Source organism: Lipotes vexillifer, unplaced genomic scaffold (genome assembly GCF_000442215.2).
Source record: "Lipotes vexillifer unplaced genomic scaffold, Lipotes_vexillifer_v1.1 scaffold539, whole genome shotgun sequence".
In the NCBI taxonomy this organism is placed as follows: Eukaryota; Metazoa; Chordata; class Mammalia; order Artiodactyla; family Lipotidae; genus Lipotes; species Lipotes vexillifer.
This window is the reverse complement of record NW_006789542.1, coordinates 503,676-509,448: the sequence shown is the minus strand read 5'-3', so window position 1 is coordinate 509,448 and position 5,773 is coordinate 503,676. Positions and strand designations below refer to the sequence as shown.

The following is a 5,773-nucleotide window of genomic DNA, read 5'->3' as shown; positions in this document are numbered from 1 at the left end:
GAGAGGCCACAGCGGTGAGAGGCCTGCGTACCGAAAAAAAAAAAAAAAAGCAAGCAAGCAAGCAGGGATTATAATAGTAATCTCAGTTGAAAGAGAATTTCAGGTAAAAATCACTGAAAGACAAAGGAGATTATTCATTATCAAGGACACAAGAGTCCTAAAACTTTATATCCCAAATAATGTGAGCAAAAGACATGAACTGACGTTTCATAAAATAAGAAACACAATTGGTCAGTAAACATGAAAAAATGTTCAATATTGTTAGTAATCAAGGAAGTGCAAGCTAAAACAATGAGATATCCTTTTCCATCTATCAAATTATCAAAAGATATTTTTAAAAATAATATTTGGGTTTGGCACGGGGGTAGTGAGAGAGAGAATAGAGGATGTAAATTGGTTATTGGTAGGAGTGTGAATTGGTTACACCTTTCCGGAGAGAAATTTGGCAGTGTGATCTCAAAACCTTAAAAATAGGGCTTCCCTGGTGGCGCAATGGTTGAGAGTACGCCTGCCGGTGCAGGGGACGCGGGTTCATGCCCCGGTCCAGGAAGATCCCACATGCCACGGAGCGGCTGGGCCCGTGAGCCGTGGCCGCTGAGCCTGCGCGTCCGGAGCCTGTGCTCCTCAGCGGGAGAGGCCACAGCGGTGAGAGGCCTGCGTACCGCAAAAAAAAAAAAAAAACCTTAAAAATATACCTATCTGTCCACCCAAGCAGTTCCTCCTTATTGACATGAGTATGGATGTGCAAAGATTTAACCATAAGATACTATCCAGCATAGATTATAATATTGCAGAATTATAAGTGAGCCAATGATCGACAATGAACAATAAAAGACCTATACAGTACCATACAATCAAATAGTATGCAGCTATTAAAAATGATGTCTCATAAATATTACTGATATAGGAAAATGTTCACAGTATATCACTTAGGGGAAAAAAAGTTAAAATATAGTAGGCAAGTATATTTATAAGTATGTATATGGTCATAAGCACACATACACACACACACACACACACACACACACACACACACACACACAGGCATTTACAAGACCAGAATGACGTATGCCAAAATATGAAGAGATTATTTCAGACTTGTGGAATCTGTGTAAGATTTTCTCTTCTCCTCTGTGCCTTATTTCTTTTTCTTTTCCCAATTTTCACAGAAAAGCTTAATTAGAAAATAGATTAGATTAGAAAATACATTATTTTAAAAGTGCATACAGACATAAGGAAGAGGATTCTGGGAAGACTACTGCTTGAGCATGTGGTTCTGACCATTTAAATTCCCTCTCTGGAGAAACCCAGGTGAGCCTGCTGGTGGAGCCTGGGAAGTACTCCACTTTTCCTGACATCTCCAGGGGAAGGAGAGGGCACAGAATTCATTCTCTCTGATACTCAGTAAGAAGCAGGGAACCACATCAGAGGAAAATGCTTGCCTGTCTTGCAGTCCTGGGATGAAGACTTGAAATGTGAAGTCCTGTGAGGTCAACAAGCCAGCGGGAGCCTGCGGATCCCCTTGGAAAGGGCCTGCATTGCCCACTTAATGTGTGTGGTCCCTGGAGGGGCTGCACTGATGAGCTGAATTGCTTTCAGTCTAGTGCCCTGGAGGAGCCCAGTAGTACAGGGACTTTTTCATCTCTATATGCTTTGTCAACTTGGGCTCTGCTGGACCATGAAAACAGCTCTGCCTCACAGTGCTGGGCCTTGCAGTGTTCCCTCATTTACCACTGCCGAGGAGATTACAAGTTGAAAATCTAGAATGTGAGACTCCCACTGAGGTAAAACTAATGGAAAAGGTAGAAGAAAATGATAGTTCAAGAAATGAATTTTTTTTTTGACCCTGCCTCACGGCATGTGGGATCCTAGTTCCCCGACCAGAGATCGAACCTGCGCCCCCCGCATTGGAATCAAGGATTCTTAACCACTGGACCACCAGGGAAGTCCCGAAATGAATTTTGAGTATACAAATAACTTTTAGAACTTAAAAAAAAAAAATCCCTTGATTTCTAAATACAAAAATTCAGTAAATGAACTGAGAAAAAGAGTGGGAATGATCACTGCTGAGAACTGCATTAATGTTCTGGAGGAGCAGGTGGAAAAAATATCTTAACAATTCAGATCAAAAACACAGAGTCAGTAATTGTGAGAGGTGGGAAGAAACATCTAGGAGACCTAACATGCAAATAATAGGAATTCCAGGAAGAGAAAAAGTAATAGAACAAAATTTTCTTGAGCTGAAAAAAAACCTTGAATGTGCAGATTGAGAGGATTTACCAAATCTGCAGCAGGATTAGTGGCAGCAAGAAAAGGAGCACATGTATGCCTAGATATATGCCATTGAAATTCTGAAATTTAAGTATAAAGGAAATCTTACAAGCTACTGGAACAAGATATTTTCAAAGAAAAGAGAATTATACTAGCACCAGACTTCTCGTCAGCAACACTGCAAGCCAGAAGACTATGAAAGAATGTTTGCTACTGAGAGAAGAGTTACAAACCCAAAATTCTACATGTAACCAAGATACTCATTTATCTACTAAGGCAAAAGAAGTACATTTTCAGACATGGAATGATTCAGAAAGGGGACAAAAAAACAATCTGGGTGAGACTGATATTCAGTTATGAAATAATTGTAGAAAATGTAGGAATAAATACAATTATTAGGAACAGAACTGTGACGAGTAGCACAATTAGAAGATAGATCTTCAAAATTCACAGAGAGTGAAAGGGGAAATAAGCAGAGTTGTGAACAAGCCATCAAAATTAAGGAAAGGGGGGACTTCCCTGGCCGTCCAATGGTTAAGACTCCTCACTTCCAATGCAGGGGGCACAGGTTTGATCCCTGGTCGGGGAACTAGGATCCTGCATGCCGTGTGGTGCAGCCAAAAAGAAAAAAAAAATTAAGGAAAGGGGAAAATAAATAACAATAAATAGGAACCTAACAAAGAGTAGGCATAAAACCAAGTTTAATGAACGAAATTCTCCTAACAAAAGACCAAGACTCTATCAGATTGGCATGACAAATTCAGCTGGATGCTGTCTCCAAGAATACACCTGTATCAGATAGGAATGATTTTGGCAGCAAGTAAAAGAAAACTGACAAATAATAACTTAGGAGATTATTTTTCTCACGTATAAAACTTGATGCTGGCAGTTGCTGGATTTAGTTTGGATGCATGGTGATACCATCAGGGTCCCAAACTCTTTCTGTTCTTCTATATTTTGATCTTTCTGCTCCACCGTTCTTGGAGTGTTTGCCTTCATCCTCATGCTTGTTGTTTACTATCATCTCAAAGTCACAGGCTTCGGATATCATATCCACATTTAAGAGAATACAAGAGGGAGGAGTAGCACTAGCCATGTCTGTCTGTTTTATGGAAATACTTTCACAGAAAGTCCCAGGAAAGTCCTTCTGCTTATGTCTTATGGGCCAGAACTTTGTCACCTTGCTGCCCTCCAGCAGCAAGAGAGGCCTGAAAGGGGAAGGATTTATACCTGCAGTTTCCTGCTGTCAACAAAATCAGACCTCTTTTCACAGAGGAGAAAAGAGGAATCACTACTGAGTAGATTTAGGGTCAGTGTGAGTTCAGTTATGCTGCAGTAACAACTCCAAATCTTCAGAGGCTTAACATAAGGAAAGTTAATTTTTCATTCATGCTACATGTTTATCATGGGTTGGCTGGGCCATCTGTTCTGTGCCAATGTCCAGTAGAAATATAGTGGGAGCCGCATGTGTAATTTAACTTTTTCTAGCAGCCTCATTTTTTAGAATCTTTTTTAAAACTTGAGATTGATTTTTTAAATTTTATTTTTATTTTTTATTTGTTTGGCCATACCGTACGGCTTGTGAGATCCCAGTTACCCAACCAGGGATCAAACCCAGGCCCTCGGCAGTGAAAGCACAGAGGCCTAACCACTGGACTGCCAGGGAATTCCTGAAATTGATTTTAATAATAGATTTTTATTTAACCCAATATGTCCAAAATGTTATTTCAGCATGTAATCAATAGAAAAAATTACCAATGAGATAAAATTTACATTCTTTTATCTCACTAATTCTTCAAAATCTAATGTGTATTTTATACTTACAGCACATCTTAAATTTGGACTAGCCACATTTCATGTGCTCAACAGCTACATGTGACTAATAGCTCCTGTTATCCTATTAGATAACTCTATCTTATCCTCATTCATGGACCAGACTAAGGAGGGCCCATCTCTTTGCTTCCATGATTGTCACGTCAGCGGAAGAGGAATGTGGTAAATCACACTGGCTCTTAAAATTTTCACTCAGAGGTAACAAGACTTATTTCAGCTTACATTTTATTGGCCAAAGCAATTCACGTGATTACACCTAACTTCAAGGACTGTGGGAGTGTAATCCTACCATGTGCCCAGAAAGAAAACTGGAATTATTTGGTAAACAGTGCTAATGACTGTTACAGTATGCAGCTAATAGCTTTTGAGCCAGCATCTAACATACAGTGATACCAAAAAAAGGTAGAAAATAAGGAGATGGGCAATATGTACAAAGCAGATCAAATAAATAGAAAGCAAAAGTGGCAATATTAGTATCAGACAAAACAGAATTCAAGGCCAAAAACATTAAACAAGAGAAAGAGGGACATTTTATGATAAAAGAACTAATACATGCAGTGTACAGTAGCCATAAACCTTTACATACCAATCAACAGTACAGCCAAATACATAGAAGAATATCACTTAAACATGATATAAAGCTGTCTTCTAAAAATAAACAGCAAACAACATAGGAAAATCATTGGAAGTTCTGGCTAATGTAATAAGATAAGAAAATGAAACAACTGATATAAATATGGAAAAGATAGAAAACCAGTTTTATTTGCAGATGGCATGATTATTTACAGTGAAATCCCAAAATACTACCAAAAAATGAGAATCACTAAAACGTTTTTTTTTTTTTTTTTTTTTAAGAAGATGTGGGGGGTAGGGGTTTAATTAATTAATTAATTTTTTTTTTGCTGTGTTGGGTCTTCGTTTCTGTGCGAGGGCTTTCTCTAGTTGTGGCAAGCGGGGGCCACTCTTCATCGCGGTGCGCAGGCCTCTCACTGTCGCGGCCTCTCTTGTTGCGGAACACAGGCTCCAGACGCGCAGGCTCAGTAGTTGTGGCTCACGGGCCCGGTTGCTCCACGGCATGTGGGATGCTCCCAGCCCAGGGCTCGAACCCGTGCTCCCTGCATTAGCAGGCAGATTCTCAACCACCGCGCCACCAGGGAAGCCCCCACTAAAACGTTTTGATGTCGTGGCTCTTATTTCTTGAGAAGTGTGTTGTGTTTCTGAATAGGAAGACTTAAAATTTATACAGAAGAAAAAAAATGTCTAAGAACAGCTGAGAGGGCTTCCCTGGTGACGCAGTGGTTAAGAATCCACCTGCCAGTGCAGGGGACACGGGTTCGATCCCTGGTCCGGGAAGATCCCACACTCTGCAGAGCAGCTGAGCCCGTGCACCGCAACTACTGAGCCTGCGCTCTAGACCCCACGAACCACAGCTACTGAGCCCACACGCCACAACTACTGAAGCCCGCGCACCTAGAGCCCGTGCTCTGCAACAAGAGAAGTCACCACAGTGTGAAGCCCGCGCACCGCAATGAAGAGTAACCCCTACTCGCCGCAACTAGAGAAAGCCCATGCCCAGCCACGAAGACCCAACACAGCCAAAAATAAATAAATTAAATAAATAATTTTTTTTTTTTTTTTTTTTTTTTTTTTTTTTTTGGGGCCCCCCACC

The 5,773-nt window shown here is 40.6% G+C and overlaps 1 protein-coding gene across 1 annotated transcript in view; it reads left to right on the top strand.

The window, feature by feature from the left end:
* Nucleotides 1-5,773, top strand: part of CTDSPL (CTD small phosphatase like) — a 125,701-nt gene that overhangs the window by 96,313 nt on the left and 23,615 nt on the right. The gene's annotated exons all lie outside the window — the stretch shown is intronic.